We start from the raw sequence: 23,805 nt of genomic DNA, 5'->3' as shown, positions 1-23,805 counted from the left end.
CACTGTAAGTCAGCCCCTTGAGAGGCAATAACCTTGGATAAGATACGGATATTCTCAGTGCCTCAGTTTCTTCATATATGAAGTAGAATAATAGTAGTACAACCTAAAGTTGTGGTAACTGAATATGTAATACATTAAATTCCAATTGGTTATTTCATTTTATTTTATTATTGCTGATACTAGTGTTTGAATTCAGGGCCTTGCACTTGCTGGGTATAATCATCTACCATTTACCCCTTGTTCACTGCCCTATTTGCTTTAGTTATTTTTCAGATAGGATCTCTTCTTTATGTCTAAGCCGTCAGAATTTGATATTCCCAATCTCTTCCTCCCAAATACTTCATGAATGCTTTTGTGCATCTTTGTTTCTATTTACTGAGCAGACTGTGAGCTCTTGAGGAAGAGAACTATGATTATATTTTTACCACATTTTCACAGCCCCTGATATGATGCTATAAAAACAATTGCACTGGGTACTTGTTAAAAATAAAAAAGAATATTTTGTTAAAGACAACTGCAGTACTTACAACACATGAGAGGAATTGAATGCAATTCTTTCAGCAACAATGGGGGGATTTATAAGCACTGGTAACAATGGAAAAGTAGAGAAAGATTTTAGAGATGAAGTTGATCAGAGTGGTTAGGCCATGTTTTTTATATTCGTTTTAATTTTTACTGTATGAGATAAAAAATTAAATCTTAAAATAATATACAAATATATCAAATAATTATCATTTAAAAACATATCCCTACTTCCATATAGGTAGGGTGATAAGGGCTTTTCGAAGTTTAAAGGCGGGGATGGTTCGAAGCAATGGTTCAAAGCATTGATAATGATATTCCTGGACTATGGAAGATTTGTATTTCATGGGCTAGAGATAGAATTTAAGTTGCAAGTATAATAAAATAAATTTTTGAGAAAAAGGACAGTTGGGGCTTATAAGCAGGAAGAAATTTACAACCAGGTCTAAAATGTAATCAAGCTGAGAAGATAGTAGGATAGCTTTGGACAACACGGGAAAAAAAAAAAAACAGACATTGAATTTATTTCCTAGAAAAAAATTTGTCTTGCAAACTTCTGACTTTTCCCATATAATGGTTTAATTAGTGTTCACAGTGAGAAAGAAAGGAAGCTAGCCAGGATTTTATAATAAAAGCATGAGTTATATGACTCATAATCATTTTCTTGTCAAAAGGGGAAGTAAAATTTTCAGTTCTATGCCTGAGTGGCAGTGAAATGGTGTCAGACTGTCTTTACCTATTACTTGGTAAAAGTGCTCAAAAGCACTGGGGCATTCACAAAAGGGCTAAGAAAAATGCAGATGGAAGAAACTAACTACTTAGACATTGACAGTGAATATTTCAATCCACATGAACGCCCTGGTATCGAAGATTCAAGAATAGGGAGCCAGGTATCACGTGAAAGGTGGCAGAGCTGGTAATGGCTACTGGAAAATCACGGGCCTGCTGTTTTGTCAGTTAGCTTGGCTAGTAAATTTTCATTCAAAGTGCACTTAAAGTGTTCACTGGGCGAATATCATAGTCTTTCTTATGTGATGTTTTATATTTGGAAAAAATTTTACTAAAAATTTTAGAATTATGTATTTCATAAACATTCCTTTATAAGAAATTCCTAGTGATATTATGATAAGATTCTATTTTAATGAGTTGAAAGACTAAGAGAAGAGGATAAATGACTGACAGTAAGATTTCTAAGGGTTAACTAAAATTATCTGTTCTCTTAATTGATGGCAAGTCACCATCTGGAGCTGCCATATTTTCTGTAAAGATTTTTTTTCTTCCTGGAAGAAACTAAAAGGGAGGAAATGAGCATATGATTCCTGTTCTCATGTCAGAAAAGAGTGGCCCAGACTCACTTAATGGAGAGGCTTGATGGTAGGAATTTATAGAATCGGTGAATTTTAATCCTCCTCTGTGTCTGAGATCTGAAAGCACAACTCCCAACCACAAAGCAGTATTACAGTTTAGAGTGGGAAAGTTTCTCATGGGAGCTAAAGGACAGACTTCAACTTGCTTCAGACTTCAACTTCAGACTTGCTTTCTAAAAAGCAATTCAAGAGTGAAGACCAATCAGAGAAATGGTTGGCACAGTTGGCAAAACTCCTATCTTAGTTTTCATTGGTGATAATTTCATGAAATACATTTTATATATCTATAATTAAATTTCATTTTGCAGCAAGATCTGCATAGTTCAGATCAACTAAAATAGACATTTTGCCATTCAAAACTAAGATGGTATTATTCTTTTTTATTTAAATTTTATTGTAAAGGTGATGTGCAGTGGGGTTACATTTACATGATTTGAACAGTGTCACCTCCTCGCTCATTCTCTCCCAATTTTTCCCCCTCCCAAATTCTTTCCCACCAAAATTGTAAAGTTCATTTCTAACATAGTGTCTAGTGAGTTTTGCTGATGATTTGGTTCCACATTTGTCCCACAATTTCTGCACTTCTTCTTCTCCCCAAATCAAACAAACTTATCTACAAGACAAAGGGTATAGAAACCAAAGCATGGGTAGCAGGGAATAAACCAAAGGTGCCAGGGCGGGGGGGTGGGGGGGGGAGGAAAGAAGTAGAGAAAAGAAAAAGAACTGCAAAGAGCCTAATAATTAAAAAAAAAAAAACTCTTACTCCCATTTCTGAGAGTTCATTTTGATCATTTTATATGATCATATGCACATAGCTATTATGCTTATAATGTAGCTTTTTCATACACATATTGAAGTTAATCCCATAATGTTCACAGAGTAGTCTCTGGTGCTTATTTGATTTAAATTATTGAAATTAAGGATATGATTTTAAAAAGAAATAATCATCCTCGTTATGGAGAAAACCTAAAAATTTCAGTTATGGCTAAGGACGTTGGTGTCATATATATAATAAATTCATGGAATAATATTGTATCTAGAATCTCCAAGAAATAAGAAATGATAGGCAAGCTCAATACAAATAGCCATAGGAATATCAAGTATGAATTCAGTCCTATTCAATTCCACCTTACATGAACTGTCAAGGATATTTGACCTGACTATTCACTATTCCTTCCCTTAGACCTATTCTTCACTTGGTTCCCAGGTTGCAAATTCCTTAAACTGCTTTGAGTTTTCCCATCCCTAAAATTCTCATCTCAATAAATAGAATATTATCCATCCCATTAATCAAGCCAAAATTCTAGCACTATTCTTCTTCCCTTTCTTTTAGTTCATCAGTAGTCAATATCTTCAAAGTAACCCTTGAATATAATCATTTTTCTCCTCCCCCACTTCCTACCCTTCCCTTTCCCTCTCTCCTCCCTCCTGCTCTTCCTCCTGCTTCTCCTCCTCCTCCTGCTCCCCTCCTCCTCCTGCTCCCCTCCTCCTCCTGCTCCCCTCCTCCTCTTGCTCCTTTCTCCCTCCCCCTCCCCCTCTTCTTTCCCCCTTCTCTTCTTCCTCCTTCTTCTTCTTCTTCCTCTTTTTCTTCTTCTCCTCTTCCTTTTCTTCTCCTTCTCCTTCTCCATTCTCCTCCTCCTCGTCCTTCCTTTTCTAATCTATATTTTCAATACATTTCAGGGAATTCTTTCTTTTTCTTCCATTCTAGGTACTTAATGTTATAAATACATGTTATTACATGACTGTATCATGTTGAAAATGTAACTCTTATAATGTCATGACCCATCCCACACACCAATTCCCCAAGGGGCAATAAGGAAAAGGAAATTCCCACACATTCTTCTTTCACTGAAACAATGCTATGCTGTCTGGGTATGTTCCCCCAATAGTCAAACTACTAAACACTGTCTGAATAAAAAGGGGGGGGGGGCAGGTTTAGTCTCTTACGTAGTTGGAACGAAAGGGAAGGAAAGAGAGGGTAAGGAAAAGAAGGAGGCAGGCACAGGAAATGGGACAGGGGTTATGGGAGATGGAGCGGGAAGTAGGGAGAGAAGGGAAGAAAGAAAGGAGGAGGGGGAGTGAAAGAGGAATGAGAGGGAAAATGAGAGAATGGGAGGGAGAGGGGTAAAAGAAAAAAAGAACACCATTGAGGTTCAATATTCAAACATTAAAATAAAACTAATTTTAAACTAATTGAGATTCAGATGATTTTGTTAATAAGCTAAATGCCAGCCTTCCTATTAAGTTTGTTGGGTTTGGAGGGGTTTTTTTTTTGGGGGGAGGTGTTGAAAAAACAAAACTTTGTTTAAACTTTGTGAACCTTCTGTCTCCCACCGATACTTACTTTCTCCTTCTCCCAGCCTTGGTAGGAGTTGGAGTATTCTCATCCATTCCAGGCCAAAGTTTCCTACAGTTTCTTGGGAAACCAAGTACAATGAGAGACAGAAATAGTTCCTTGCAAATTATTATAAGCAATCCTATTTCAAAGAATAAAAAATAGGACCAAGCTACTTTTTGTGTTACGGTGATGTATTGAGATGGAGCTGGTAAACATTGTCATTACTAGCCCTGGTCATCTCCCTGCTCAAGCTTCCTTCTTCAGGACCCTTTCTCCGATTTATTTGATTAGCAATTTATTTTGGTAAAATGAATTATATATTAAAATAACAGTAATATATATAATATAATATGTTGGTATTGTTTACATAAATACATAATTTAATTTTTATTAAATTATGGACTCCTTGAAAATGTGAAATGTATTTGATACTGCTTGCCGAACCAGCAACAAATAAATTATTTACCAAAATTCAGTCTAGTGGTCTTTAAACTAATTATTTTGCTAGAAAATAAACTATATTTTTATATTTTTATATTTTATATTTTTATATTCCTGATTTCTTAGTGCTGCCTGTCTTTTTGCATCATGGTACCAAGCATATCAAGGAATTCTTTTCCATTATTCTTGCTTTGAGATAATTTCCTTTCCAAATGATATTCACTCTCACCCAGACAAGTCAATTCAGCATCAAACTTCTGATGTACTTGAAACTTCAGATGTTTTAATGACTTTCGTTTTATCTTCATGAGCATAAGTATTTATAAATACAACACCAATGTTTTATCTTGTATTGCACAGAAGGGGGTTAAAACTATTTTAGTTTTCTTTGGAGGAATAGATATTTACATCATACAAATCAAATAGATACTCTTACAACATTAATGATGCTGTAGGGCAGTGGTTGCCATGGGAGGGTTAATTGTCATTAACTAGGAGAAATTTTAATATATTTTCTCTTTTCCATTGCTGATCCTTATCTCATATCTCTGACATCTATAGTCTCAGTGGATATTTTTATGTTAGAAAAATGTATAAAGATTTATCCAAAGATTATGACAAGCATAATTTCTTTTTGATAGTACTTGTGCTTGAACTCATGGCCTGTGCCTGCTCAGAAAGTGCTCTATCCCTTAAGCCATGTCCTTAATCTTTTGGTCTTGTTTTGTTTGTTTTTTTTGCTTTAGTCTATTTTTCAGACAGAGTGTTATTTTACAGGGCTAACTTTGATCTTCCCACTTCTATCAACCATGCCTATAGAAGCATTACTCACCATCCAAAATGTGTTTTTTCCTTCTCTGAAACAGAATCTTACTAACTTCTATCCTAGGCTGTCTTCAAACCACTATCTTTCATTATATCTCCTAATAACTGGAATTAAAGGTGTGAGCCACCATATCTAGCCATGGCAAGCACAATTTTTAGCTGCCTAACTCGCCACTTCTTCTATTTCCTAAAGGATGGAAGTGATACAGAAAATTCCAATCTTCTAGTCATGTGTCCCCCTCTTCCCCCCAGGACCACTTTTTATCAGGGCCTACTAATAATTACCTCATTAGAAAAAAGATATTTATCTAAAAACCAAGATATTCCAAAAAAAAATGGTACTGCTGTAGCAGAAATAAAGGTCAAAGACCAAGAATGTCCATTATCAGGAAAACTAATAATAACAAATGCTGGAGGGTTGGCCCAAAGGGACCCCTACTACATTTTTGGTGGGAATGTAAACTTGTTCAACCACTCTGGAAAGCAGTATGAAGTTTCCTCAGAAGGCTAAACATAGAGCTCCCCTGCCACCCAGCACCCCTATTTTTGGACATCTACCCAAAAGATTACAAGCAAGACCACACCAAAGCCACCAGTACAACTATGTTCATTGCAGCACAATTTTTCATAGCCAAAATATGGAACCCACCCAGATGCCCCTCTGTAGATGAATGGATCAAGAAAATGTCGTATATATGCACAATGGAATTCTATGTCTCTATCAGAAAGAACGACACTGGCCCATTATTAAGGAAATGGAAGGACTTGGAAAAAAAAACATACTAAGAGAACTGAGCCAGACCCAAAGAAACATAGAGTCTATGGTTTCCCTCATTGGGAATAAAATTAGCACACATCTAGGATAGTGGTAGCAGATCACAATAGCCCAATAGCTATGCCCATATGAGCACATAAGATGAAGCTAATTGAGATAAACTTCAAGTTATGGAAACAAGTGGTATAATGTTGTGGTTATTTTCAACATGTCATGTGAATCCATTCCCCCTTTTTTTCATATTACTTTCCCATGGTTTTACCCCTGATATCACTGTAACTGATTTTAGTGCCCTGGATATTATATATACCTGTATATGTGTATTGGAACTAGGAAAGGGAAAGGGAATACCAAAATTGAGAGGATAAAAGGCAAAGAATAAAAAGACAAACTAATGCAACAGCAATACTTACAAATTATAGGGTGTAAACCAACTGCACAACTCATGGCAGGGAGTTGGATAAGAAATGTACTACTGTCTGGGAATATGGCCCACTGGCAAGAGTGCTTGCCTCTTATACATGAAGCCCTGGGTTGGATTCCCAAGCACCACATTTACAGAAAACGGACAGAAGTGGCACTGTGGCTCAAGTGGCAGAGTGCTATCCTTGAGCAAAAAGAAGCCAGGGACAGTGCTCAGGCCTTGAATCCAAGCCCTAAAGAACTGCAAAAAAAAAAAAAAAAGAAAAGAAATGTACTCACTTATGCCTTATGTGTGAAACTGTAACCCCTCTGTACTTCACTTTCACAATAAAGAAATTAAAAAAAAATGTTGTACCTACCCATCCCTGTTGCTCTAGAAACCAAAACACTTTAGACCTTCTGTTCCCAAAAGGTACAGGAAAATATTAAATATATATGTTTTTGTTTTATACCAATACCACAAGAAGAATTCAAATGTTTCAAGAAATCGTAGAAGTTTGTCAGATATGCATTAAAAACAAAAGGTAAAAGATCTGAGAGTATTCAGAGGCAGGTCTTTATGTGGTTAGCCAAGTGGCTTATGTTTGAAGGAAGTAAATTCAGGGGAAAAATCATAGACTGGGTCACATGATTCTGCCACTGTTGAAAACAAATAAATTGTCTTTACAGTAGATATTTGCAACATGCAGAGAAAGTGACTTAAAGCAACGATATGGAATGGAAAATATTCTTTATGTCATTCTGCAGTTCCATCAACTAAACATGCAGTTAGATTTGTGGGATTGTAACAGCTCTATCACTGATTTGCAGTATGATATTATATGCCTCACTTGACTTCTTAAGATTCAATTTTTATGTTGGATATCTTCCCTTTTATCTCCAATTCCTTAGTCAACCCCTTCTTGGGAGCTGAAGAAGCAGAACTGACTTGCTCTTACCATCAGTATTCAGAGATATTTTATATTTTTGGACCTTCAATAAATGTCACACCACCATGTCATACATAAACAGCCATCAGAAATTTTATAAAGGGCAATGTGTCAATTTTTCTTATTCCTGATTCACTCGAAAGGTCAATTCAATGCTTTGTGCAGCCATATTGCTTATATTTTAGATACAAATTATTTCTCGTAAATATTTAACCATATCTAAGAATAATAAGTGGCTAGTGTCCAGTTCAGGGTCCTATCTCCAAGACCTTTTACTGAATTTTGGCAGAACTAGACAGTTTGAAACCATGACAAAGGGAAAATAATAATAACTACCCTTCCTTTCATTTTCTCTTTCTCTCAATTTTTCTCATTGCAAAAAGCTGCAGCGATGTATATTTCTATTAAAAGAGGGAAATTTGAAGAGGGATTGCTTTCTGTTTCTATCAAAAGAGAAAGCATTCGAACATTGACTGTTCTAGATACTGATGATAATCTAAAACAAGCCAGTTTTAACCATTTTTAACAGTGGCCTGAACTCACTCTGTTATTTTTGCACATAATTTAGTGCCCAGATGAACTCACATATTTCTTATGATGTAAATCTCTCAGGGAAGGTCTACCTCCTTCCATTTCTGGGTTATCTCTTTCCATAAACATGAATCCTTAACTTCCCCAGGTAGTCTACAGATGACCCTAAGAAAATTTAGGAATCACAGCCTTGACTACCTCAGATCTGTGCTGGATTTCACCCAGCTCATTTTGTCAACATAGCCTTTCTCAAAAGTTTATTCCCAAAAACCGAGTGCATCTGAGCATAAAGATATAGCATACAGTTGAGAGGACATCACTCACTAGTTAGAACACAGGCTTCTCTTCTTAAAAACATCATATTCTATAAACAATCAGATAAAGTAGATTCCTGATTCACAAGGTATGGGGGGGAGTAAAGTTAATATTGTGCCAAAATAATTTTCCTCTTCAAGTTTTAAAACATCTATTTTTTTATTGAGAAGCTGTACAAAGCAATTTAAATTTCCTAAGTCAGGTTATGAGTACAATTCCAACTGATCAACATCATCCACTTTCATCATTCTCTGTAGTATCTCAAGTTACCCAGTTTTGACTTTTAAAAAGATCTGTTTTAAATGAACTCATTGGGTCCTTAAAAATGGATGCAAAATATGAAGATAAGGCAACAAGAATTGAACTACTATAAAACTTGGCAATTTGAATATTTTCTACCAGAAATAGCAACTGAGTGTTATTACTTTGTCAATTTTATAGTTGTTGGTCACCCTGAAGTATTCGAAAGGAGTTTCAGTTAGAGGTTATAATCATTGTATAATATTAGCTATATTGAAGGTATATGGCCTATGACCAGTCCAATAGCTTTCAGGCAAAGGTAGATTCTAAATCCTTAACACTGTCATTAGCTTATTTCTAAGTCTGTGCTTTTATTACCTTTATATTGGCTTTATTTGTTGGTGTGGCTTTATTCCTATGTGGTTCTTGGTTTTCTACAATCTTTACTCCTACCCAGGAGCACAACTGCTTTTCAAATGTGAAAGCTTCCAGAAAGGCTTCCTGGTACAAAGATGGCAATCTGTGAATGGCCAGGACTGAAAAGGCTTGCAAAGGCTTAGAACCAGAGTTGGTTGTATAAAATCCATTGAGCTGAGAGATGGGAAAAGTTACCTGTCCCAGAAAATATTGTCTTATTGCTTCCAAAAGACAAGAAAACTCTCTGGCTAGGCAAAGCTGATACATGTATATTACCAATAAATCTATAAAGCATAGAACAACTTACCCTCAATTTTTCAAAATAGCTTATTCACAAAAATATGCAAAGAAAAGAAATGTTAACTTCTGTTTAGAACACAGGGAATTAGTTATATTAGGGGAATAATATAATCAATCACATATGAGGTTTAAAACTTTACTACCTCCCATCATTTCATTTCTTCATTCTCTTTTGTTCTTTACTTAAACTGCTCTTTGGGAGCCATTCTTAGATACCTAGTTCCATCTAATAACTAATTAAACTAACCTCCACTGAAATCCCTGGCCATCATGATTGTGCAAAGTTTCTGAAGAGTTATCAATTCACCTGTCCCAGTATTTGGTATCCATGGTAACCCTGAAGTTTAAATGTCTACTATTTGGCAGGCTCATGTACCCAGAGAGCAATTTATTGCAGGGCTTCCTTGATACTAGCACTTGAGTCTATGGTCCAGATTTAGATGAATGTATTCATGGTTATTCTCCACCACAATCTTCCTTGGATATAATCCCAGTATCATGACAAACTCATTCAGAAACATAAATATGCAAGCTCAACTAGACAACCCATTATGGGGTGGGGGGAGGGAAGGAGCAGAAAGCTACTTGAGATCACTGTTTTTATTCTCATAATATTTACACAGACAATTCACTATGTAATATATATACACACACACACAAACACACACATGCACACACACTCACTTATATTCCTGTACAGCAAATAAATAAGCAAGTAAACTTTTTATGTGCCTGTTTACCCCCACATATATAAAAGAATACTCTTTTCCCTTAGGCTAAGTAGAGAAATCACTGATGTTGAAACACTGTGTTCTTTCAGCCTCCCTGCTCTCCTTAGACCTTGTATTTTGTTTTTGTCCGCTAAGTCTGTGAGGGCTGACCTTAGCAGAAAGTCAGCTGTCTTAAATATGGCAGATCATCTATCAATTCCTCCCCAGGCTGTCTAAGTTTCTTTTAATCTTGCTTGTAATTTTCCAGGGGAGGTTTACAAAAGCCACAAACAGAATTTTAATGTTGTACAATACCTTTGGCGACAGTAAATATTTCCTTTTTCATGAGGACAGGCTGTATGTCAACTGGTCTCAGAGAAGATGAAGACATATTCCCAGTTAAAGTTTATTGTCCTTAAAAGGTTCATGAATCCAGTCATTTGCATTCCTATTCTACAGTGATTCTCTCTATATAGAGTTACAGCTGAGGCACCTGAATATATTTCTTGTTACTCAGTGTTAGATTCTCTCATGGTTATGTTTATATTATCTTTAAATAGTTGCACAAAGGAGGTTCAATTCAACATGTCAATTCATGAAGGCAGTGAGTCTTGGTCATTGTCACCCTTTTCATCTGTCTCCCTCATCTTTCCCAACTCCTCCCATCCTCTGAATGTTAGATTTTTGAAAGATAATTTTCCTTCTGACACAACCAAAACGTTAATTAATATTCTGTAATTGCAGAGTATTCACAAAACTAATTTGCAAATGTAGTAATTATTCATTCCAAGCAACAGATTCACAAACTAATGGCAAAGTTAATGGATATTCCAAACCCCATTGAGAAGGAAATACAAACTCAGGGAAGTTAGCTCATAAAGCCTTGGATGAGGATCCCTAACCATTAACGTAAAAATGACTTTTCTCAATAACTGGATAAATATACATTCAAATTTCTCAAATCAGCTAACAAGTAAACATTATAAACTAAATAAGTCTGCATCACAAATTAGTTTGGTAATTGAGCTATTGTTTTTATTATTTATACTGCCACTTCATAGCTTTTGTAGAGATGGCACATGCTTAGTGAAATATAATAGTATTTAGAAATTTTTTCAGCAATTATTTACACAAATCTGCAGTTGAGATGCTCATCATCAATGGTGTTGTGAACATATTAGTGGATTTAATTTAGTCAACAAATATTTATGTTTCTTAAAACTCCGGCTAGGTCACAAGATTTTGAAAATGAAAAAAAAAAAAACTGAACATGATAGTTTCAACCATCAGGAGTGTTATCATGGAGTAAAGTAATTAGCCAAGCTATATGGTAGCTAGAAATATTTATTAGCAAGGAAACAGAGTTTCACTTAAAAAATAATAGAGGTTTGACTTGGAAGGGATTAAGCTCATTCTTGATATATGTTTCAGGAAGAGGTAATGATATATCCTACAATGTGCAAGTGCTTTTTACAGGCTTCTTCTAACAATGTATTGGGCTGAGTGACCATTGGTTCTACTCCTAGAAAGAAGATGTGAAAGAGAAAAACAGGCATGGAGAGAGAGAAAAATATATAACCGGTGTGAAAAATTGCTGCTCTTGGTGGTAGAAGTATCCTTACATAGCTTTTTTTTTTTTTTTTTTTTTTTTGGCCAGTCCTGGGCCTTGGACTCAGGGCCTGAGCACTGTCCCTGGCTTCTTCCCGCTCAAGGCTAGCACTCTGCCACTTGAGCCACAGCGCCGCTTCTGGCCGTTTTCTGTATATGTGGTGCTGGGGAATCGAACCTAGGGCCTCGTGTATCCGAGGCAGGCACTCTTGCCACTAGGCTATATCCCCAGCCCTTACATAGCTTTGATTGCTTTTGTTTGAAGGGACTGTGGTAATAGCATTTGTCACATTCAGTAAAATAGACCCAAAGGAGTTCAACAATTCTGAGGACAGATCCAGCAATGGAGTCATCTGTGTTGTGCTATCTGTGCTCCCAACTGCCGACTCTGGTGTTCATAAAGACAGTCTCAGCCTTCTATCTCACATCAAAAGGCATGATGTATGAGTCGAGGAAAGTTAGTCACAGGCATTAAACTAATAAACAAAAAGTTTCCCATAATGTTACAGTCACATGCAATACACAAAATTCTTTCCATTTATTATATTAGTTATGAGTCTTGCTATTCTCATTGTAAGAGAAGGATATTGAGTCCTAGAGAGACTAACTCAAGTGAAATCTTTCAGTGAATAAGTAGCCAAGCTTGGAATACAATTCAGTTTGTTTGATTTCAGAAGCCATCCACTTAAGTGGGGGTGTTTTTCTGTGTCGTACTTCAGCGAGTCCTGCTGTTTTGACTAACACCCTCCATGTTCTCTGCTGCTTTTGCAGAGGGTACAGCACAGATAATGTCAGTGAGCTGACAAGCTCTTGCACTGATAGTGTTGTTTGCCAGGTGCTCTGACATGACCAGAATCTGGAAGTGAAAACAGGTGTCACAGACTTGGAGATGCAGTCTCAGGCTGCTGCTTCTTAACAGACTTGTCAAGATACCTTCCCTAGGCGGGCATGCCTTGTGCCCAGCCACTGAGGCAGGTCATTTTGTTCACCTAGGAATTGAAAGCAACTTAAAAAGTAACAAATAGAGGGAAACTCTAAGACCACAGAGGGGTCCCTGTATCAGTTACAAGCTGTCATCTGTGCACCCACTTGAATCTACACATATCTTCCAAATCTAAAGGGATGGGAGACTTGGAGATAGACATTTTAAAATAAAAGAAATTTAAAGACTATGAAATTTAAGAACAAGAATTGAATGACAATGAAAACTCAATCTTCAGATACATGAGGTGGTCAGCTGCTCTCAAACCAAACAGAGCCAAAGGAAACATCCTCCAATCATTGCAAGCGCCATCCCAGTGAAAGTCATACTCCAGAAGTAGGTGTCCTTTCTGAACCTTTTCTTCTAATTGCTCTTCTCCCCAGTATGATTTTCCATGTGACATCTCTTCGGCCTTGCTCTCTTTGTGTAAAGGGGCAAGAAAAACAGCCTGGGAAGAAATGCCAATTCCAATACTGGAGAACATTTTGCCAATGACTAAATCTATGGAATTGATTAAGAGCACCTATGTCAGAAACGTCAATTAAGCACAGATATAATGAAAGTCAAGCACAGAATCATAGCCACATAATTATAAGAATGAGTCATGAGGAAGATACTGGAATATTCATAGAGGATATTCAGACAGAGAGCGATCAGAAAGTGATCAGAAGGTCACTAATTTAAAGCAGAATTTTTTTAAGTAATCCATTTGTCAAATACTGTAAATGGTAAAAGATCATTGGAAGCATCTCATGGGAATGGCAGTGAGCAGGGTATTTATACCTTTGCAGGCTGTTAGGAGAATGAGGAAGGAGAGAAGACAGATTGTGAATACTGATGTGTAAATCAGAAGTGACTGAGACAAGCCAATGCATAAATTACTGCCTTATTTTGAATTTATGCATCATTCTCTCACTCTTCTTACCTAGTCTTATTCTTTCTCTTTTTAACCACAAACAGATCTTTTCCTGAATAATCTATATTTAATGATGAGTGGAATGGCAGAATCAGACACTTAAAAGAAATGAAACTTGCATTTATTTCTCTCTAATTAGAGAAAAATGCTATTAGAGAAAAATCTAGTACAGAAAAGAGGCGCTGAACACAGCAGGGTTGGCGGGCTTATCAAAAAGACCTGAAACCTAGATGGGGGCATAACACCTAACAGAAATCACCAACCTTCCTTTTTTTCTAAGGCGGAGAGAGTAAGATAAGATGTCTAATGACGGAGATGGATTTTTAGGTGCTAGTTTAAGATGCCAAAGCTTTTATTTTTGAATGCTTTTTTTCCTCCATACTCAGGTGAAGTAAGTAGATGAGAATGTATGCTGAAAATGAAGATAGGGTCAGGGATCTGAGAGAAGTGAAAATTTTTGAAGAACTCATGGAAAATCACATGAAAAGGCACTGCCTAATAATAGGTACAATGACTGGGAAGAACATTGATGGCTGTGCTAAGACAGAAAACTAAATTTATAGTGGTACCCATAAACTCAGGCACATATATCTTTCAAAACCTGCCAATATCTCTTTGCATAAGGTCAGAGAAAGAAGGAATACTGGCTCATTTCTGTCTTTTGTTGATGATAGAGTTAGAAATCATATCTGGTTTATTTAAGTTTACATTTTTAATGTCTTTCCCAAATATGACTAAAAATAAAAAACCGTAATGAACTTGTGAAGCCAATGACTTTTCTTTTTTCTCATTGGTCACCTTCTACTCTCCAAACTCAAGTCAATCAAGTTTCACATATCAACTTACTTTTCCATCTGTCTGGAGAGTGTATCAGGCACATACTCTATGCTGGAAGTGGACTGTAATTGTGCACCTGAGATGCTTGAAGTTGATTGTATGAACATATTGGTGGAACCCACCTAAAACTTTTAAGATTTCAAGTGTCACTACAGCTTTAGAGTTTCCTTAGTTTACGGTTTCTGTCACATAACATTGGTTGGTTCTTTCTCAATCACCTTTTTGTCTTTGTATTCACTCAGTTATTCATTGAAGTGACAGAGAAAATATTTGTTGAGCATAGTTAATATGAAAACATTGAGATACTGTAGAGAATGATAGGCCTCTTGTCCCCATGGTTTAATATTTTTCAGGGGTTTTAAACTTCATGTAACTACACAAGTTATTACTTAATTATAATAGTTGTAATATATGTGTTACAAGTAAAATTCTCTTCTATGTTCCTTCTTTCTATATTTTCATAAGATACATTTGTGAATATAATAAATTAAAATATTTCTCATGCTTAAAGAATAATTTTTGGCCACTTGGAAAACATAGCTGATCATAAGAACTAATTCCCTAATGGTTCAAAAAATCATTAACTTAATCTAAATCAAATGTACACTTTTGTTTATTAGTTCAAATATGAGAAGATAGCCTTTGGTATATACATGCATATATATACATATGCTTATATATATATGCATGCATATATATGTACATCCTTCTATCTCTATTATGCATACTGCCTAAGTCTATTGATTTATCATTTTAATCAGCTATTTTAAAAGTAAAGTCTTCAGGAGGAACATTGAAAGAAAAAGCCAGACATTGCTGTTAGCAAAATATTTAGCATTAACCTTCCCTTTCTTAGCTTTATAGCAGCTACTGGCTGCCATGGCAACCTTTCCCCTAGCACACCACAGCTTCTAGGATGAAAAGCAAAAGACCTTGGAGACTTCAAATGTCTCTGTACAAAGCAGCCCAAACCTTTACCCTAGAGCCATTACCATCCTCTGCCTCTAAATGACTGGCTACCCCATTTAATTTATTATGTCTTTCTTTTCTTTTCCATGCAATCACCGTAACTCTGATACATTGGGTATATAATAAAAGGAAATGCTATTTCTTTTCTTTGTGTGTGTGTGTGCGCACGCACACGCGCTCATACGTATAGAGTAGGAACTCATAAACTTATGCTTGCCTTTTTAAATTACTCAGTTGGATTCCAAAGAAATCTGATGGACCGAAGTAAAATTAGGCAGTTAAATTCACTAATTTCTTCTAATTTTGTTCCTATTCATTCTCTCTATGGAGTCTGGAGAGAATAAATAGCTAAGATGACAGTACAAAAGTGCCATTTTCACTTCTATATTAAGCCTTTGCCAGTTTCTTTCCCTGGCCATCCCTCTCATCAACCTGGATAATTGCTATATATTATTTAGGGCTCAGATTAAGGCTCCCTAACTGAGAACCACTAAAATGTGGTGGGACAACACACTTGTAAGTGCATCACAGTACCTTCTCCTGGATAATGTCATTGAAGACACTTTTTTTTTTTTTAATTCAATTGCCCATATTGTCTAACCATAAGCTCCCTACTTTTTATGGCCCTGCATGTGCTCCTGTATTTCCTAGTTTCCAGTGTTATCATTCTACAAATATTGAGTGTCTACTAAGTGTCAGTTCCTATGCTGGGAATGGAATAGAGTAGAAACAGCATTTAAAAAAATCCCAATAATAACTAAGCTTATTCTGTACTGCAGGCAGGCAGAAAATAAACCTATAAAGTAACCAGTAATTTCTAAGACTAATTATGTTTCCAAAAACAAATAAGATAGAGAAATGGAATAGTTTTGCTGCAGATATTTGAGAATACTCCTCCCAGACTTGTCTCTGTGGAGATTAAACCGAAGCCAAAATACATACAAATAATGGAGGGCAGATGGGTAGAGAAAGACTGTTCTGATCATAGCTGGAAGTCCTTGCTGGGATTAGAGTGGAAGGAAGAGGCAGAATGAACTGGAAGCAGACAGGTGCAATATTATGTACAGCCTATGACCATAGTAAGAAGTGGGAAATCATTTCAAGCAGGTCAAAATAGAATATGCTAACATTGAAAATTTTCTCTCACCTTCTTGTCAATATCAGGGGGAAAAATCCAAGTAATATTTATTAGGTTACTCAAGATGCCAAGAACTAGTCTAAGTGTTTTTCTTGCACTCACTTATTGACTCCAGTTTTCAGTTCTGTGAGGCAGGGTTTTGTACAAGAGAAAATTGGACCACAGGAAATCCAAGCATCTCTTGGACTTATCAAGAGGAAGTGAGTAGTCAGAAAGTAAGCTCTCATAATCCAATTTTAGAATCTCTTCTCTTAGACATTATGACAAGTCTTGTCAAGCTACTAAAGCCCAAACTATAGTTAAAAATATAAATATGTTTTGACGTAATACCTTAATTTCTGAAATTGCAGCCAGATGGACTCGTCATAGGAGACTGTGGTCACTAGGGACTACTTGTGGGGTGCCATTACCAAATCAGAAGACTGAGTATTTAATGAGCATAGGCCACCTGCACAGTTGTAACTAAGGACATCAAAGATTACAAGGACAAAATGTGATTTCTGTTAAGATGTTTTGAAGTTTATTTAATGAGGAAAAAAATGCAGTTGGCTGTGTGAATCTGTGGGTTTTGCTTGTGTAGATTCAACTACTGTGGGTCCAGAAGATTTTGAAAATATTACACTTATTCCGAATATGTTTATTTTTCTAGCTACTATTTTATACACAAATCAGAGTAGCAACTACCTGCCTAGTATTTACATATTGCTCATGGTTACAAATAATCTAGACTTGATTTAAAGTATGTGGAGGTTGTGTATGTAACGTGTGCATTGTGCAAATACCAATTCATTTTACATAAGAGATATGAACATCCTGTGATTTTGGGTAGATAAAAGGGTCCTGAAACTGAGTCCCTCATGAACACTGAGAGAAAATGGCAAATTGTACATTTCTTCACGAACAGTTAGCTACAAAGAAAACTTGAGGCCAACAAGATCATCAAAAGCCTGGGTTGGTCTATGCAGAATTAAAGCCACATAGCAAATTTTATAGCTGAGGAGTAATATCCATAAGAAGGTGTGAACATAGGCCCTCTATAGAAGCTCAACGTTTTTTTAAAGGCTCCATACTTTAATGTTCTCAGACAATGCTAAGGAAACTGTCATTGTGGACTCCTCTCTCTTCTCTGTAATCCTTGCACTTCTCAGTGTATTAACTCAAGCCGGAATCCAGAATCTTGAATTCAAATCCAACATTTTAAAAAAAATTGCTACCACAGAGAAACATTAAGGGATGTTGTCTCTGTTTTAGGGCAAGATAAAGAAAGTAGGTTCCTCAATTTCAAGCTCTTTTTATTGCTGAGGAGACTAATGATTCTTCCCAAGTTGAGCTTCTATTTGTAATCACCCACTGAGAAAAGAGAATGGAATTTTTTAAAGGAACCTCCTCCGTGACTCCTTGAACTGTTAAAAATGAGTTTCCTGTGTGGCAAGACCGAAGGTCACAAAGGTGGGACATGTGACAGGGAACATCTTGCCACTGCTTTCTTTGATCCATTTGCTTTTCTCCTGTGGAAGTTTAAGATATATCTAAGCTCCTGCATTTTTTGAAGATGATGCCTTAGAAATGTCCATCTCATGTGAAATCAATACATTAAACACTATGATTATGAAAAGTATAAGTTGAGCAATCTAAGTTTAGATTGTGTTCACAATAACAAATCGGATGTTTTGATCCCAAATTAACCTGAAAATTTTTATTCTTGCTACCTTGACAATGGGAGCTGTGTAACGAGAATAAATAGCTCCATGGTTAAGAATGAATGGAGTGAAGCATGAGAAGGAAACATTAAAATATATACAACACATCACAAGGAGTTCATGCTGTGCTGTAAACATTTTAATAATGACCAATGGGCTAACCCAAAAAACATGTTGCTTACAAGGCTTTGCCTGGAAGAGTGAGACTATCTTTCTGCCAATGTCTTTATTACTCAAGACTGGCAATTTTGCAGAACAGCATCAGAATTTCTTTTTCTATTATTAAGAATTATAAAATTTACCAGGCAACCATTGTCTCAATTGCCTTAACAACACTTGTTTATTTTACTTTATTTATATTGAACTCCAGGAAAAGATTATAAAAGGAGAAAAAAAGAAGCAAAAAGATAGGAATCTCCTGAACTCAGCATATTGTTGGGAGTGGAATTCTAATTAGCTTATGTTCATGCCACTTCCTAGGAGCGGGGTGGGGGTCCTGGTATGGAATAGACTCTGTATGCCTCTGTCCCAGTAGTGTCATCACACACACACACACACACACACACACACACACACACACATCCCACTATACAGATGTGTGTGCTAATTCCCCCTCTGGCAGATGGAAAATGGCATTTCTGGGAGTACCTGGAATACTACATGATGATCATCCTCTGTGAGAAAGGTCGTATATACTAAAGAGATGGCCCTCCTGGGTTATTGAAATTTTCTATTCCACACAAGAAACATTTTTTTTTTAAATTTTATTTCCTTGAATTGCCTTGTAAAGCCTCCAGGAGGCATCTTAAATCATAAACTTCCTGAGTTTTCAGCTGAGGTATACAAGAGTATTATGGTACCTGTAAGAATGTATCTTTAACCCAAAAGATATTTATTCCAAGACCACATGCTGCTAGACTTAATAAAAAATATTTCACGGATAAATAAATATAAAATATGATATGCCAATTCTGATTTTTAAACATTTTAAAATCTTACAACACAATATCACCAATTATACACATTTGGATTACTAGGTAGAGAAACTGAAAAGAACTTTTGAGCACTAGAAACAAGTACTGGAAAAAATACATGGAAAATAGAATTGGATGGATGTTTTACTAAATTATTGGGTCTTAAACCACTGCTTACCCTTAGTGAGAATGAAATTAGAAAATAAAAAAAATTATTTATATCCCACCATTTCATTTCTTCCTTAAGAGTTTTCATGTCACATGAATAACTACTGATGACTTAATTTGGTTTTGTTTGGAATTTGTATAAACATGATATAATAGAAAAATATGTTGTTTATATTCCTTAAATTTTTAATATGGAAGCATAGTAGAATTATGTAAAACACATAAAGCATTTTGCAAATATGTAAATCATGTAGTATGTTTTATAGCTTAGTTCTGAGTCTGTCAGAACAGCATTAGTGGAGTGAAAGTTCCTAAAAAGATATTCCTATGAAACTGTTGCTATGGCAATGTATTTAGATCCTTTGACTGGCCATAATTACTAAGTATAAAATCTCCAAATCTAAAAGATATTGTTTGTTGAGCTTTTTTTTTTCTTAAATGCTCGGACTCAAGTTATCTAATGAATTTATGATATATAAATCTAAGGACAAACATTCATAATACTAAAACAACAACAGCAACAATAACAACCACCACAAAAACTAAGAACCTCAGGTCACTGATCTAATGCGAATGACTTTTCATAAGAAAACATAGATGAGGTAAAATATATTTTACTAAATTTAAATATTTTACTAATATTCACTGTTTAAATTTCCATTTAGATTCTTTTTTTTCTTAGTTTCATTTTATTTATTTCCCAAATTTTTCTTGACACTAATTAGTTCTACAAGAAAGTCTCATTTTGACATGTAAACATATGCCTGTGAGGTTCCTTAATCAGAACCACCTCCTCTGTTACTCTCCCTCCTCCCTCTCCTCTTCCCAAACCAATCTCAACAAGCCCGAGCGGTTACAGTTTCAGATGTAAGGCAGTGAGTAAATTTCTTATCCAACTTGTTATGGCCTCCCTCTTCCCGCTCCCTGCCCCTTCCTCCCCCTCCTTTTCTCTTTCCCCCACCATGAGTTGTACAGTTGGACTACACCAAATGGTTTTGTAAGTATTGTTTTGGAACGGTTTGTCTTTCTATCCTTTGTCTCTCGATATGATGGATGAGAATATTGCTAAGTCAATCTTAGTTGTCTATGTACCCAATTAGAGAACATATAATTCATATTGGATAATGAATCTGAAAATACATGTACCTCCATTTCCTTTGTCACAGAAGGACCATGACTTTGGCATGACTTATGAAAATGATGAGGAGACACAGATTTAAATATACTTCAGGATATAAATATGCAGTTATGTCATCTAGTAAAGGTGATATTTGGATTGTTCTGAAGAGACTCTGCAACAAATTGGTTTTAAAAGCATAGATATAAATCTCAATTTAGACATAGCTTTGGGCAATACTACAGATTTTAATAAATTATATTATTCAATTTATCATTTAGCTGTAGATAAGATTTGATTTTGCTACAGTTTCTTTTTTGACTGCCTCCTGAGTTGTGTGGTAGAGAAGGCCCTGCTTACGGGCCATATAAAGCCCACAAAATCATTTTCTATGTGATGGGAAAAATACATAATGCATCTTGTCAGCTGCCTAAAGCCATCTGCCTATATTGATGATTTTGTATGGTTCATAATGATGTTATAAATATCCAAATGGTCATTGGCAGAAGAAAAAGGTTCCCCACTGAGAACATGCTGTGATATTTGTTCTATACTCATTAGAATGACACATAGAACTATAGAAATATAGATATATGTTTTCATACTTCTGTGTGGATCTATACATATAACTATATTATAAATTTACAGCATAAATTTACATTGGCATGATTATACATTTAATATATAGATCCTTATTGTGTACATATATGAATTGGACTTATTATTTTCCTCAGTTAGACTAAGTATTAACTTCTCACTGCTATTCTTTCTGTTGCTGAGTGCTGTAACAATAAACACATCTCTCATTAAAATTTTGAATTTTAATAATGGTAATTCATATAAACTGAGACTATATTTTTAGTTCATACAGATTTTAAGTATATTTTCATCATAGATTGATTTTTATTATTACATAACATTTACAATAGCTCTCATTTTTACTTGCTGCTGGCTTTATCTGACATTTATGTCCGTGTATCTGTTTTCTTTTTGTATAAATTTCCATTCCAGTTTCATTCTGTCCATGTCTTTATGTTTAAAGTCTTACAAAGTCAAATATGTTAATTTTTGTCTTTGATTGTGATCCTTTTTTTTCTGAATAAACTGTTTTATAAACTTTCTTTCAGTTTCTCTGTGTCTTGTTACTATTGGGGGAGGTGTTCTCTTAGCCTGAGTCAAAAATACTAGGGTAGGAGCAAACCAATCAAGTACCCAAACTACAGCTTGAATTTGAGCTGGCACTTTGTCCTCCCAGATGGTAGCTGAATATGGACCAGGAATATTTCTCTCTCCAAGACACAAGGACAAGGAAGCTCTCCTAGTACCCAAAGAGCCTTACAAAAACTGATTGGTACCAGAAATATGCTGTTTCTGTAGCCAACTGTAAAATATGTTTTATTGGCTTCCAGATGGGGGAAGTTCTAACAAATGATTGAAAAATAAAAGACAAATGTCCTGCTGATGTCAAAGCACTTGATAAGAGTACTACTTGTACTAACTGGAAAATTAAGCACACAGATTAGTAACTTTGTCCAGTTACTGTGAAAACAGATTGCTAATACTGTACGAAGTTTGTTTTTAGCTACATTTATTTAGTCATTATAATACAGAAATTAACCTGGAAAAAAATTGGTATGTTTGCTAGCAGAGAGGAGAAAATGAGAAGGATGAATCCAGACGTTGTGTGTGTTGCAGTTTAAACCGTGACAGTTACTCATTTCTATTTCACAGCCCTCAGTGAAGCTAATATATTACAGATGAAAGGATGTATCTTTGAAATCAAATAGATCTGATAGATTTTTACATTTCAGCTCAGCCACTTAGTAGCCATATGACATGCTGTATAATTTAAGAAAGTTGGTTTCTGCTCTGATGACAAATGATTGCATAATGTCAACAGCCTGTGAGCATAGTTTCTTTCTGAGTTATGTGACCATACAGCACAGATGATCAGTGAACTATACTCATAATAGCCCCTGACTTTGTCGTGCAGGTCTGAGAGTGTAATGGGAGGCTTTATGGGAACCCTCAATTTGGAGCAGGCATGCTAACATCAGCTTCTAGCAGGGTTCAAATATGTATAGGTAATCAATATTTACATCTTAGCTAATACTTTTAAACCCTGAGTCATTTGGTTGATCATTCTTTCAAATTTTCTAACATTTCACTGGTGGTATAAGTACCAGGAGTGGTGAAATACTGATGAGATGATAAATGAGACCAAATGTGTGACTTGCTTTTTTTTTTGCAGTAGAAGATCCAGTACAATGGCAACAAACAAAAACAGTGCATTACATGCAAAGTATTCATCAAATTTTATCCTGTCCTAAAGTGCTCTTCTAGAGAAAGGCTTATTTATCAGATAGTAGTGTTTGTTTCTTGGTTTCTTTGTCTCAAGATTCTGTCCTTGCAACTTTTACTAATCACTTACTCTTTTGGGAGTTCTTCAACACATGTCCAGCATATATATTCTTATTTATGGATAATCTCATTGAAACCTAACAAGACATTTTTAGGTCATTGCTTTCTTTATTTTTAGGATACAGATGAGGAAATTGAGACCAAAGGTTGAGAAATATATTCTTTTTTTTTTCAAATTTTTATTAACAAACTGATGTACAGAGAGGTTACAGTTTCATACGTTAGACATTGGATACATTTTTGTACTGTTTGTTACCTTGTCCCTCATACCCCCCTTCCTCCTCCCCCTTTCCCTTTCCCCCCCCTGAGGTGTTCAGTTCATTTTCACAAAACAGTTTTGCGAGTATTGCTTTTGTAGTTGTTTCTCTTTTTTTACCATGTGTCTCTCAATTTTGGTATTCCCTTTCAATTTCCTACTTCTAATACCAGTATACACGGTTTCCAATATACTCAGATAAGATTACAGAGATAGTGTAGGTACAACCACTGGAAGGTGATACAAGAACCTCATCAATAATAGAAGCTACAGATACAGATGGGAAGTTGAAAGTGGATACAACTGTGATATAACAATCGTTTCCATAACATGGAGTTCATTTCACTTAGCATCCAAACTACAAAGTAGTTAAGCTGGCATTTGAAATGAAGTAATCTAAAGCCATGCTTTTGACCCCCTGTGATATGTTACACCTTTTGAAGTTTGAAGCTGACATCTAGTTTTATTTGTTTTTAGTTTTCATAAATTCTCTTGACAGACCTTCTGGTTTCTCATTTGACCTTTGAGTTCAGAACTTCTAGGACTCTTCCTCAAAGTCAGTTTTCACATTGTATTTTATTTTTTC

General features: G+C 35.6%; 1 protein-coding gene across 1 annotated transcript in view; it reads left to right on the top strand.

Annotated features, from left to right (window-relative positions):
- The window catches only part of Rit2 (Ras like without CAAX 2), a 298,683-nt gene that overhangs the window by 274,575 nt on the left and 303 nt on the right, over positions 1 to 23,805 (top strand). The window lies entirely within an intron of this gene.

The sequence above is a fragment of the Perognathus longimembris genome, chromosome 15 (assembly GCF_023159225.1).
Source record: "Perognathus longimembris pacificus isolate PPM17 chromosome 15, ASM2315922v1, whole genome shotgun sequence".
NCBI classification, from domain to species: Eukaryota; Metazoa; Chordata; class Mammalia; order Rodentia; family Heteromyidae; genus Perognathus; species Perognathus longimembris.
The sequence above is the reverse complement of the archived record's forward strand: the minus strand, read 5'-3'. Positions and strand labels throughout refer to the sequence as shown.